Source organism: Amblyraja radiata, chromosome 2 (assembly GCF_010909765.2).
Source record: "Amblyraja radiata isolate CabotCenter1 chromosome 2, sAmbRad1.1.pri, whole genome shotgun sequence".
NCBI classification, from domain to species: Eukaryota; Metazoa; Chordata; class Chondrichthyes; order Rajiformes; family Rajidae; genus Amblyraja; species Amblyraja radiata.
Genome location: NC_045957.1, coordinates 131,471,324 through 131,485,489, shown reverse-complemented (window position 1 = coordinate 131,485,489; position 14,166 = coordinate 131,471,324). Strand labels below are relative to the sequence as shown.

Genomic DNA, 14,166 nt, shown 5'->3' with positions numbered 1-14,166 from the left:
AGCTGTGGCGGCGTTCCGGTGTTCCAGCGGCAGGCCGACTTGGAGCTGTGGCGGCGTTCCGGTGTTCCAGCGGCAGGCCGATTTGGAGCTGTGGCGGCGTACCGACATTCCAGCGGCGGCGGCCCGACCAGAGGCTCGGCCGCGGGCCAGTGGACGACATCGTCGAGAGCTCGCAGGTCACAGGTTGGTGACCTGTTTTTCCGGAGCACCCGCAACAACAGCTTCGTCCGCTGGACTGGAGGGCGGCAGCTTCGACCACCCCGGGCCGCAGAGTTTGAACCGGCCCGTTCACGGAGCTGGATTCAGTCGCGGGACTGACTTACTTACCATCACCCGGCGGGGTCACAACATCAGAGGCCTGGATCGCCTCAACACAGAGGGAGAACAAGGAGGGAAGAGACAAAGACTTTAAGATTTTTGCCTTCCATCAGTGAGGAGGTGCCTGGTGAACTCACTGTGGTGGATGTTAAATGTTGTGTTTATTGTGTGTTTTTGTTATTTTTATTATATGTATGACTGCAGGCACGAAATTTCGTTCAGACCGAAAGGTCTGAATGACAATAAAGGGAATTCAAATTCAAATTCAAAACTATTTGTCTCGGTCCAGCCACATTGTCGATATGACCATGGAAGCACACCAACTCCTCTACTTCCTTTGAAGGCCAAGAATTTGTCATGTCTACAATGACTCTTACCAATTTATGCTGGTGCTCTGTGTGGAAACTGCTCTGCCCAAGATAGCAGAGAGTTGTGAATGTATCCCAGTTCATTGCACAAACCAGTGTCCACCCCTACTATCTCCCACCTATTCCCCCCTCCCCACCTCACCTCCCATTGAGTGTGTCCGTACCAGACAATACCTCGGGAAAGTAGACAACATAATCAAGGATTACTCAGATCCAGCTCTTTCTTCCCTTTCCAGGTGGGCAGTAGAAACAAAAGCTTGAAAGCACATACTACCAGATTCAGATCAGTTTCTTCCCCAATGTTATCAGACCTCTCATATGTTAAGTGTGCACTTCTGATCGTCTAATCTACCTCGCCCTTGCGGCCCTTGCATTTTTTTAGCTACACTTTCATTGTAGCTATAACACTATATTCTGCACTCAGTTTATTTTCTCTTTTGCAGTAACTGCTGTTCTCATGTCTGGTGTGATTAGTCTAGAGAACACACAAAAAAAAGCTTCTTAATAAATCTCATAACCCTTCACCACAACGTGCCCACACTGACCATGATGTCCCATCTATGCTAATGACATTTGCCTGCACTTGGCCCATATCCCTCCAAATCTTTCCTGTCCATGTACCTGCCCATGTGTCTTTTAAATGCCTCAACTACCTCCTCTGGCAGGTTGTTCCATATACCGACTGAGTGAGAAAGTTGCCCTCAGGTTCATATTGAAGCTTGGCCCACCTACCTTACACTTATGTCCTCTGGTTTTTGATTCACCTACCCTGAGTAAAAGATTGTGCATTCACCCTGTACATTCCCCCCATGAGAACCAATACTGATTCATGTAAGCAAGATAATGATCGTCAACTTTATTTGTCACATACACATACAAGATGTGCAGCGAAATGAAAGTGGCAATGCCTGCAGATTGTGCAAAAACAACAGAACAGTATAGAACCGAGCAAGTATTTACATTTTAGAATGTAAAAAATAATTTAAAAAAAGACACAACACAACAGTAAATTAGTCCCTGGTGAGATAAGAGTTTACAGTCCTGATGGCCTGTGGGAAGAAACTCCGTCTTGAGGCAGACGCTGCCTCATAAAGGCTGGCAGTATCATCAAAGACCCACACCATCCTGGCCACACACTCATCTCCCTGCTACCTTCAGGTAGAAGGTACAGGAGCCTGAAGACTGCAACAAACAGGTTCAGGAATAGCTAATTCCCCACAGCCATCAGGCTATTAAACCTGGCTCAGACATAACTCTGATTATTAATAACCCATTATCTGTTATTTGCACTTTATCAGTTTATTTATTCATGTGTGTATATATTTATATTATGGTATATGGACACACTGATCTGTTTTGTAGTAAATGCCTACTATGTTCTGTGTGCTGAAGCAAAGCAAGAATTTCATTGTCCTATCAGGGACACATGACAATAAACTCACTTGAACTTGAACACTTGTCTAATCCTCCTGTTTTCACAGCGTGACAGCGGAGGCGCTTGCATGACCATAGCAGCTGGAACAGTCCGTTGCTGGGGTGGTAGGGGTCCCTCATTATGTTGCTGGCTCTGGATCTGCACCTCCTGATGTATAGGTCCTGCAGGGCGGTGAGTGTAGTTCCCATAGTGCGTTCGGCCGAATGCACTACTCTCTGCAGAGCATCCCTGTCCTAGGCAGAGCAGTAGCAGACAAGCTTCTCTTCATAGACAATAGGTGCAGGAGTAGACCATTCGGCCCCTCGAGCCAGCACCGCCATTCAATGTGAACATGGTTGATCATCCACAATCAGTACCCCGTTCCTGCCTTCTCCCCAAATCCCTTGACTCCGCTATCGTTAAGAGCTTTGTCTAGACTCAGCATAGGAGCTGCCTACTCTCTCCGCTCCTCTACTCTCTCTACACCAATGACTGCACCTCCACTGACTCCTCTGTCAAGTTTCTCAAGTTTGCGGGCGACACAGCCCTGATTGGACTGATCCAGGATGGGGAGGAATCTGCCTACACACAGGAAGTGTCACAGCTGGCGTCCTGGTGCCATCGCAACAACCTGGAGCTCAATGCTCTTAAGACAATGGAATTGATTGTAGACTTTAGGAGAGCTCTCCCTCCCCCCACTCACCATCAACAACACCACAGTCACATCGATGGAGTCTTTTATGTTCCTGGGAACCATCATCTTTAAGTGGGGGGCCACCATTGACTCCACAGTCAAAAAGGCACAACAGAGGATGTACTTCCTGCGGCAGCTGAGGAAGCACAATCTGCCACAGGTAATGATGGCCCAATTCTACACGGCCATCGTAGAGTCTGTTCTCACCTTCTCCATCATGGTCTGGTTTGGCTCAGCCACCAAGCACGACACCTGGAGGCTGCAGCGAATCGTCCGATCAGCAGAGAAGGTTATTGGCTGCAACCTTCCCTCCATTGATGAACTGTACACTGCAAGGGCCAGGAAGCAATCGGGCAAGATCATCTCTGACTCTTCTCACCCTGGCCTCAAACTCTTTGAATCACTCCCTCTGGAATGCGACTCCGAACTGTCAAAGCTGCCAAAGCCAGACATAAAAATAGTTTTTATCCACGAGTAGTAGCTCTACCAACAGCCAAAAATCTGTAGCCTCCCTTTGATCTGGTATTTTGTTGGTTCACATGCTTGATGAATGGTGTTTTATCATTAATGTTTTATTATTATTAATGTGTAGTGTTTTGAGTCATTCGTAACTGTCATTGTATGTCATGTTGTTACTTGTGGGCGGAGCACCAAGGCAAATTCCTTGTATGTGAATACTTGGTCAATAAACTTACTTACTTACTTACTGCCCAGTCCCACGGTACAAATTTATTCCAAGAGCTCTCCCAAGTTTTAAAAGAATCAAACTTGTGGTAAGCATGGAGAATTAACGTAGCGGGTATGTCGGTGCTCGGGAACGTCTTTTAGCGGCTCGTACCGCTAACGGCAGGTACTCGGGAATACTCGCTAACGGCAGGTACTCGGGAAGACGCGTGAAGATTTTTCAACATGTTGAAAAATGTCCATGAGAGCCCCGAGTACCGACGAGTGGCCATTACCGTAAATCTCCGAGTTCGAATCAGGGCAAACTCGGGAGAGCTCTTGGAATGAACTCGTACCGTGGGACAGGGCTATTACTTAGCTCTCTCTTGAAAGCATCCAGAGAACTGGCCTCTCTAACTGCAGAATGCAGCTTGGGAAAGGCTGAAACAGTATTGAACGGAACCCCAGCAACTTCCTCCATTTACAATGAGAAATACCAGCACAATGGAATAGCTGGCAAGACCCAGAAACAAAACAGGGCTTCGTTTCTCATTACTAGAGCCAGGATTTTGCCATAAATGCCATAAGTGCCTTTTCACGCCTTTTTTGATGATTTCAGGAAGATAATGTCTTTTTCACGATTGTGCCTAAGTCAGACTTTTTTTGCCATTTTAACTTAACTTACAAAAAAATCTACAACACCGGGGCGAAACTCGGCTGTAAGTGGGTGTGAAGTGGTGATTGGAGAGAGTTGCGTGGGAAAGGATCCAGTCTTTGCAGACTGGAGTCATGCTTTAAGTAGGTGTGAAGTGGTAATTGGGGAAGCGTTGGTTGGGGAAGGGTCTAGTCTTTTCAAACTGGAGTCAAGCTGTAGTTTCTGTTTATCGAACCTGCAGTAGTACACGTTCAGGTCATTGGTCAGCTGACGATTGTCCAAAGAGCGGGGGGTTTTCCTCTTGTAGCTTGTGATTTCTTGCAAGCCCTTCCACACTGAAGAAGAGTCATTTGCTGAGAACTTGCTCCTCAACTTCTCCAAGTACCTTTCCTTGGTAGCTCTGATTCCTCTTCTCAGCTTATACTTGGCTTGCCTGTGGAGGTCTGCATCCCCGCTCCTGTAGGATCTACACCTGCAAGCGTCAAAATGCCTAAAGTCTAGTCCACGCCTTGTAAAACATTGTACGATTTGGTGAGAATGACCGGGAGTGATATATTCTCTACAGCCTTCTGTGTGCTGTTTTGCAAAGCATGTGAGAAAGCAGTGAATCATGAGAAGAAATATTTCGTCTCCCAGCAAGTACAGACAGCTAAACACAAGTCGGCGGCAGAGAAACTGAAGGTAGGAAATACGCAAGCATCTCCTCAGTCTTCTCCTTACTGCTGGCTCCAGTCGCAAATCTGAGTTTTCGAGTGATCTGGGCAAAGCATTCATTGATGCTGGAATTCCACTGTGCAAATTGGAAAACAAATCTCTCAGAGGTTTTTTAGAGAAATACACAGAGGAACATATACTGAGCGAGTCATCATTATGGAAAAATTATGTTGACAGAAACTTCAACATTGTTGTGCAGAAAATTAGAGATGAAGTTGCATGCATCAAAATATGGATCTCAATAGATGAGACAACCGATGCTGTGGCGAGATATGTTGCCAATGTGGTCATCACATCATCACTGGAGGCAGGTCAACCATCAAAGGCGTATTTGTTGACATCGGAAGTATTGGAAAAGTCAAAGAGCACAACTATTGCTCACTTGTTTACATCTTCACATGCTGTACTTTGTATTTAAAGTTCTTGGTGATGTAGGTAAAGACATACAAGGAAAATGAGAGAGTGATTTTAGCTAACAAAGATCTTGAAGAAATACAAAACATAGCTAAAGTTCTCAAAGGTAGTTGTAATGCACAAGATATCAACATGAATGTAGAGTTTGTACCTTGTTTTAGGTATGCACCAATGACCTCAGCTGGGATAGAAATAGGTTTTTCAAAACTGAAGCCTATTCTGTCTGCCACACAGCATAGTTTAATACCAGATAATTTGATAAAAATGCTAGTAGTTATGTGCAACTTTGGTCATTTAATGTAGGACACCTTTATATTAACATTTGTAACCATATTTTGGTGGTGGAAATAATTGCCTTTTTATGCCTTTTCTGTCAATAAATGCCTTTTTCATGCCTTTTTTGTAATTTTATTATGCCTTTTTGTCTGCCTATTTCAGAGATTTTTAGGGACTAAACATCCTGGCTCTACTCATTACCTTTTAATTACCACTCAGGTTGTTTTTTTTAATTACCACTGTGGTTTATTTTTTTCCTTTTTTGTTGCAATATTTCATCTGCCACTTTCATTCCTTGCACAGGTCGTTCTGAAATGTCTGAACTGCCCGCCTTCATTTTCATTGTCCTTCCCGATTTTAACATATTTGCAAGTTTGATTCACTTGCTTTCAAAGAGTTCTTATTTCAAGTCATTAATATGTTCAAAAATGTGCCAGGACACCTACCTCCTCCTCCTACCTCACCCTAATTTCCAACCTATCATCCATTCTTTATCCCACCCGATCTACATCCTGAATCCTTACAACTTCTAGCTAAATGAACAGATTTTAATACATAAAACATTTTGAATAATCTTTCAGAAATAGTTTGGGCAACAGCGATCAATTTAGGAAGCATGGGATAATGAAAAGCTGTGAGGGGAGGTGATTAAATTGGACTGTTTTAGCAAAGGGACAGTTGCGGAATGATGGGCTGAACAGCCTTTTCTGCTTGATCTTTTCTTGATCTTTGCTGGTTATGTCATCCTCAAAGAAAATGGAGATCGAATAGACATAAAAAGCAGGAGTACCTCAGCGGGTCAGACAGCATCTCTGGAGAAAACAAATAGGTGCGTTTCAGGTCTCGACCCGAAACATCACCTATTCCTTTGCTCCAAAGATGCTGTCTGACCCGCTGAGTTACTCCAGCTTTTTATGTCTATCTTTGGTTTAACCCAGCATCTGCAGTTCCTTCCTGCACATGGAGATTGAATAACTGGCTGGATGTCCAGGTTTGAACGCATGTCTTCTTGCTGCAAGATGTAAGATGGCAAAAGTTTGGTCACTTGATTCTACAGTCTTAATTCTGGTCACTTGATTCTTCCAATCTGAATCAGGACAGAATCAATAGTTTAGTTTAGTTTCGAGATACAGCATGGAAACAGGCCCTTCGGCCCACCGAGTCCACACCGACCAGTGATCCCCGCACGTTAACACTATCCTAAAAAAACTGGGGACAATTTACATTTATATCAAGCCAATTAACCTAAAAATCTGTACGTCTTTGGAGCGTGGAATGAAACCGAAGATCTTGAAGAAAACCCATGCAATCTTGAGGAGAACATACACACTCCTTACAGATAGCACCCGTAGTTGGGATTGAACCCCCGTCTCTGGCGCTGAAAGCGCTGTAAGGCAGCAACTCTACCGCTGTGCCATCGTGCCGTCGTGCCACCATGCCACTCTATTAATCAATACATAACCTATACATATTAACCAATCTCAATATTAACATTAAATCTGTAGGTCATCTACAGCTTGACTTCAGACACTCATTTACCTCCTTCATTTCCTTGAAAATCTCTATATGAATGTCTCATGTTTCATGTTCCGTGCTTTTTTAGAACTGCTGAATCTTTCTAAATATTTCAGCATAGGCAACTTTCCAGGAATTTATTGATTCTGATCCTGCATTTAAACTCTTTAGCGCATGTTGAGCAAATGCCCAAAATGAAACAGAAGGAAAAAAGGCTTAAGAGAAATAAGAACTGGAAGCTAAACCAATTACCAGCCCCAAGCAACCATCAATAAGCAAAAACAATTAGAATACATATTTGGCTCATTGTTTTTTTTCTATTCCTCCAGTCCCTCAGCAGATGCAATATGACTTTTTGCCTCTCCAGTTAGTGTGCTGAGTGTACACTAAAATCATGTCCTAAGTGAATGAAAAATCAAGCCACAGGCAATTAACTACCATTCGCATCCTCACCTAAAATTGTGACAGTTTCATGTGGGATCATTTTAGGGCAGGCTAAACCAACAGCTGTAATAGCCAGCAAAATACAAAGTAGAGGGGGGAATTGGCAATAGTAGCCTTACTGTATTCACCAGGATGGCAAGAAACAACCTTCGGCCCAAAAAACAATATTACCTTCTTAGGGTTAGGAGTGAAGATGCAAATTCGATCCTGGTGCATTTTAACCAACATAATGCAAATAAAAATAGATTTTACTTCGGAGTCACGTGAGTGACTATGTGAAGAACCCGCTTCCAACGCATGCGTGCCATATCGCTACACGCATTGCACGAGTCAACAGAGGGTGGAGGACGTCCACCCGTAACGGGAGAAGGAAAAAAGGACCAGCAAAAGGCAGGTAAGGACTCTGCATTTTTATTCACAGAAAAAATGGACAGAGTGAAAAGGAAGCGGTCTGCAAAAAAGCTGCCCGAGAAACGCGTTGTAAACGTGGATGAACGGCAGAGACAGCAGCCGTCGGCTCTAGAGGCCTCGGTAGAGGAATCAGCTGTGCCAGAAATCATTCTGGCACCGACGAAACTTACTCACCGGCCGGGAGGCAAAGTTCAAACTAAAACGCACCATCTAGCAGAGCCCGACTTGGAGCAGCAGCGGGCGACCAGCCCGTATCAATATCGGACCAGGGCTGAACGGGTGCGGCAGACGGAACAAACCCGCTATGAGTGGCTGCATACGGAGCAGCCAGGAGAAACAGCTGACCGGGAACAGACGTGGACCGACAGTCAGGACCGGTGTGGCCAGCGGCGGGACGAGGAAAGCCCGCAAACCAGCACCCGTGAGTACCGGGTTCGGGAACAGCTGGGATACAAAGAGCAGCGCAGCGCACTGCTGAAAGGCTGCAAAAATGGGAGCAGCCAAAAATAGCAAGTGCAGCTCACCGTCTAAAGGAGCTGCTGGAGGAGCTCCTTCACAGTGGCAGTCCCATGAATGTGGAGACTAGCCACAGTGGGCAGACAAGCCCCATATGGGTACCCCGTGAGGGACCCCTGAAATCTCGACCTCTTCGGAGGAGAGTGGGCAGGACCCTGATGGGCCAGACCCTGATCACACAGCTTCCCATGATCCTGAATCTGCAGAAAAACATACACTGCTGGACATGGTGGCTGATTACTTCAAACCAAGTCAAACAGGGGCAGACGGATTCCAGGATGGCAGCCAGTATTAACTACATGTCTGGCCATCAACTCCAACAACAAATATTCACAGAGACACTGGCCAGACATCTGCCACCTGGTAACTGTGATGTATTACAAATCCCCAGTGTAAACCAATGCATTTGGAAGCATATGGGGAAGGAAATCAGGAACCATGATCTCAAAATCCAGAAAGCCTTAAAGGGGCTTACGGCAGGGATCACAGCTTACATCCGCACCCTGGACAAAACAGAGCAAACTAAAGGCCACCAAGACGCACTAGCCCTGTTCTGTAATGTGCAATATGAGCTGAATAGCATGCGGAGGGCGGCTATTCAGCCAGCACTGGATCCTAAATATGCAACAATTTGCAAACAAAGAGCCGTTAAAACCCCAACCCTTTTGTTTGGGGAAGCCAAGACACTGGGGCTCATCAAAACCAGCGCAAAGGCTTATTTTGGATCACGGTACCAGCCACATGGAAGACCGAAAAGTGTGGCTTATATCAGTGGCAGTGCCAGAACCCAATATAACCCGCAGCAGCCTTCTTTTAGGGTATGGCCAAGGACGGCCACCATGGAAGATGCGGAAGCCTAAACCTCCAGTACAACCACGAACACGAATAAAAACAAAACCCCCTTTTTTCAAAAAACAAAGAAAATAATACAACCACCAGTAACCATGGAGGTAGGTGGGTGTGGTTCTTTTGTAAAAAAGGGACCCACGACGGTGGGAGGGAGGTTGCAATACTACAGTGACGAATGGTGTAAAATCACTACAGACTCGTATGTTCTAAGCAGTATTCAGGGTTATCTGATAGAATTTACCCATCCCAATAACCCCCCAGTACAACATACACCAGAAAGGCATTTCGTCCTTACAAAAACCGAACAATCTAAAGCCCACATGGAGCTACAACGATTGTATACAAAAGGTGTGATTGAGCATACTACTCATGAACAATTAAAATTTGTATCAAACATATTTATTAAAAATAAAAAAGATGGGGGTTGCAGGATTATCATTGACCTTTCAACCCTAAACACATTCGTTCAATATGTTCATTTTAAGATGGATACCTTTATCACTGCTAAAGAATTAGTATCAGCTGGTTTCTATATGACAAGCATTGACTTAAAAGATGCATACTATACAGTACCCATCAAAGGGGAACACAGACGGTAGTTAAGTGTAAATTGATACCAGAAACGAATATGGATTATCTAGGATTCACCATTAACACGGTCAATATGTTAGTAACTTTACCAATAAATAAAGCCGCAGCCCTACAGGAGGATTGCAGCGAGCTTCTTAACACCAACAGACCCTCCATTAGACGGGTAGGCCGGATAATTGGGAAGATTGTGGCTACATTCCCGGCCACACATTTTGGGCCATTACATTATCAAAATTTGCAAAGAGCAAAAATTAGAGCACTCAAATTTAACAAAGGTCATTTTGATAGACCTATGGAGCTGCCTACGGAAGCTATAATTGAACTACAGTGGTGGGAACATAGCATTAGGTATTGCTCCAACCACATCATTATTGACAACTCGTCTATGGTATTACAAAATGGTGTATCCAAAGAAACATTTGGATATCGGCAACATAAAGGTAAGCTAAATTCAGTGGCAGACACCAGGTCACGCAAATTTAATGAAAACACGGAATGGATGTTAAATAAAATGTATTTGCTGAAATTACAGCAAAATATGGTAGACCAGATATTGATATTTTTTGCGTCCAGGTTGAATCACCAATTACCAAGGTATGTGTCCTGGGAACCAGACCCTGGGGCAGAAGCTACAGATGCTTTCTCACTGCATTGGGGGAAATGGCGTTTTTTATGCTTTTCCCCCATTCTGCATCATCAATCGGGTACAAAGGAAAATTCAACAATATTCGGCATCTGGGATTCTCATAGTACCCGATTGGCCTACTCAACCGTGGTATTCGGTCATACAGGGGATGGTGTTAGAACCATGTTCCATTATTGGACATAGTCCGAATTTATTAATTCATCCAGTAACTGGAGGGGGGCAGTCACCCATGCCATAAGACTATGGATTTGTTGATTTGTAGAGTCTGAAAGACCCACTACACGGCATGGGGCTGTCAGACAGGACGATGAATCTCATCACATCCGCACAAAGACTGTCAACACGGAAGCAGTACCTCGGACACATCAAGAAATGGGGCATATACTGCTTTGACAACAACCTAGACCAAAGGGCCAAGAATATTCTGGCCGTATTGGAATTCTTAACAAACCTCCATTATGATAAACGATTGGGCTACAGTGCCATCAATAGTGCCAGAAGTGCACTCTCCAATTACCTATCACAAGGAACGGAGCGGCACACGGTGGGAACGCACCCCCTGGTAACAAAACTTATGAGGGGCATACTCAATGCAAATCCCCCTAAAACCAGGTACTCCAAAATCTGGGATGTGGGTGTCGTTTTAAACATGCTGAGGAGCTGGTAGCCCATAAACAGCATTATCACTGCAGAAACTGACCATGAAGATGGTTATGCTCATGGCGTTAGTTACTGCACAACGAGTCCAGTCATTAAGCAAACTGAGCCTGGACTCCTTGATCATCTCACGAGAGAAACTGGTGTTTGTCATACATGATTTAATAAAACAAACAGACCAGGTTCATCGGGTCAAGTGATTGAATTTATGGCATATCCATATGACGAACGTCTGTGTATAGCAAGACATATCCAATTATACATGGAATATACTAAGAGCATTCGAGGTCAGGAAATGGCTTTGTTAATTTCTTACAAGAAACCGCACAAAAGGGTCACGACCCAAACTATCTCAAGGTGGCTCAAATGTGTCCTAAAGATGGCAGGAATAAACACTAATGGTTTTAAATCTCATTCCACCAGGGCTGCAGCAAAATCCGCAGCAAAAATTCTGAGGTACCCACGGACCAAATCCTCAGAATAGCAGGATGGTCATCCGAAAGGACTTTCCAAAGGTTTTATAATAAACCAGTTTTTTGGAGCCATCATCATTTTCGGAAAGCATTTTACGTTCAATATTATAATTTGCCCGAAGGGTTACAGGGCTATGATTTCAATTAATAAATGTATTTTCTCGTTATATCACACAAGTCTTTGTATAAGTGTGTCTAAAATTGCTAATGATACTCTCTCCCGATACCCAAGGCAGTTGTGAAGCATGGACTCGTTCCACGGCATGAGGTCACAGAGCTTTGAAATCTTCACGTAGTCACTCACGTGACTCCGAAGTAAAATAGTAAGATTAAACGAGAACTTACCAGTTTGAAGTTTGATCTGTATTTTATGAGGAGGAACGTTGAGGGAATACGTGCCCTCCGCTCCCACCCTCCTATGATCATATCAAAACTGGTATCTCTTTGATAATCTTACTATGTTAGGTCATTATAGTTTCTGTGACCTCACACCGCTGCTTTGAAGAATGGCACGCATGCGTTGGAAGCGGGTTCTTCACGTATTCCCTCAACGTTCCTCCTCATAAAATACAGATCAAACTTCAAACTGGTAAGTTCTCGTTTAATCTTACTATTTTACCTAAAATGAATCACAGTTGTCATGACTTTCCTGATCACATTGTATCACTTTGGAAATCTGACCCGCATCTTCCAATATGATATTTTGCAGGATGCTGACATCATGCTGACTTCAAATCTCATATAATAATGTTGAACACTATTGCTAGGAGAAAGTAATTTGGTTCCAAAAGACAATAGTAGCTGGATAGTCATAATCCAAGTCAACTTTGACCAAGCAGCTTCCTCTTGCCCAGTGCCATTAAATGGCCCACTCACACTGAAGGTCCAGCTTTTTGCAGACTACTGAAGAGCATTCTGGTGGTTGACAGCTCAGTTTAAAACTGTTCCCATTGACCACAGAGATTTATATTGAGCTGCACAGCCATGCTTTATACTGCTTTATTGAAACATAGAAACATAGAAACATAGAAAACAGGTGCAGGAGTAGGCCATTCGGCCCTTCGAGCCTGCACCTCCATTCAATATGATCATGGTTGATCATCCAACTCAGTATCCTGTACCTGCCTTCTCTCCATACCTTCTGATACCTTTAGCCACAAGGGCCACATCTAACTCCCTCTTAAATATAGCCAATGAACTGGCCTCAACTATCTTCTGTGGCAGAGAATTCCACAGATTCACCACTCTCTGTGTGAAAAATGTTTTTCTCATCTCGGTCTTAAAAGATTTCCCCTTTATCCTTAAACTGTGACCCCTTGTTCTGGACGTCCCCAACATCGGGAACAATCTTCCTTCATCTAGCCTGTCCAACCCCTTAAGAATTTTGTAAGTTTCTATAAGATCCCCCCTCAATCTTCTAAATTCTAGCGAGTACAAGCCGAGTCTATCCAGTCTTTCTTCATATGAAAGTCCTGACATCCCAGGAATCAGTCTGGTGAACCTTCTCTGTACTCCCTCTATGGCAAGAATGTCTTTCCACAGAGACCAAAACTGTACGCAATACTCCAGGTGTGATCTCACCAAGACCCTGTACAACTGCAGTAGAACCTCCCTGCTCCTATACTCAAATCCTTTTGCTATGAATGCTAACATACCATTCGCTTTCTTCACTGCCTGCTGCACCTGCATGCCTACTTTTAATGACTGGTGTACCATGACACCCAGGTCTCGTTACATCTCCCCTTTTCCCAATCGGCCACCATTCACATAATTGGGAGCTTCAACCCTTGCATCAGAGGATAGGTTCCAAGATACCGAAAGAGAAAGCATGGGAATGCTCACATTGGAAGACAATGTCCCCACTGTATGTAGGAAGACCCGCTCCTACCTTGATGTTCTCCATGAGAGCAGTGACTCCTCAGGCTGAGGATATCAAAGGCCTTTGTCACTGAGATATGGTATGAGATATCTCACCATGCGCCTATGCCCGCATCGTCCGATCAACAGATGTCAAGGTCATTGTTTTGCACAGCTTCCGAGCTTCCAGATTGTTCCAGCCCACCACTAAAATGTACCGTGCTTTTTGCTCGTTGCAGTTTTAGGGAGGACCCAGCTCAGAAAGTGGGTCTACCCCGATTTTCTCCTTCATGAAGGAGATCAAGAGTGTTTTATTGTCATATGTCCCAGATAGGACAATTAAATTCTAAAGATGGAACTGCAGATGCTGGAAAATCAAAGATAGACAAAAATGCTGGAGAGACTTAGGGTGTCTTACTTGCTGCAACACCACAGAACATGTAAACATAGTACACAATGGAGGAAACAAAGTTTAGTGGGTCTATATACACATGCACACATACTCAATAAATAAACAAATATAGTGCAATAATTATACAAGTCTGCTATAGTTCACAGCTTATTTGCTGTTGTGTTTAATAGCCTGATGGCTGTAGGGAAGGAGCTGTTCCTGAACCTGGTCCTTACAGTTTTCAGGCTCCTGTACCTCCTTCCCGGTGGCAATGGTGAAATGAGTGTGTGGCCAGGATGG

The 14,166-nt window shown here is 44.2% G+C and overlaps 1 protein-coding gene across 1 annotated transcript in view; it reads right to left on the bottom strand.

Moving 5' to 3' along the window:
- gpr158 (G protein-coupled receptor 158) overlaps positions 1-14,166 on the bottom strand; it is a 636,863-nt gene that overhangs the window by 576,322 nt on the left and 46,375 nt on the right.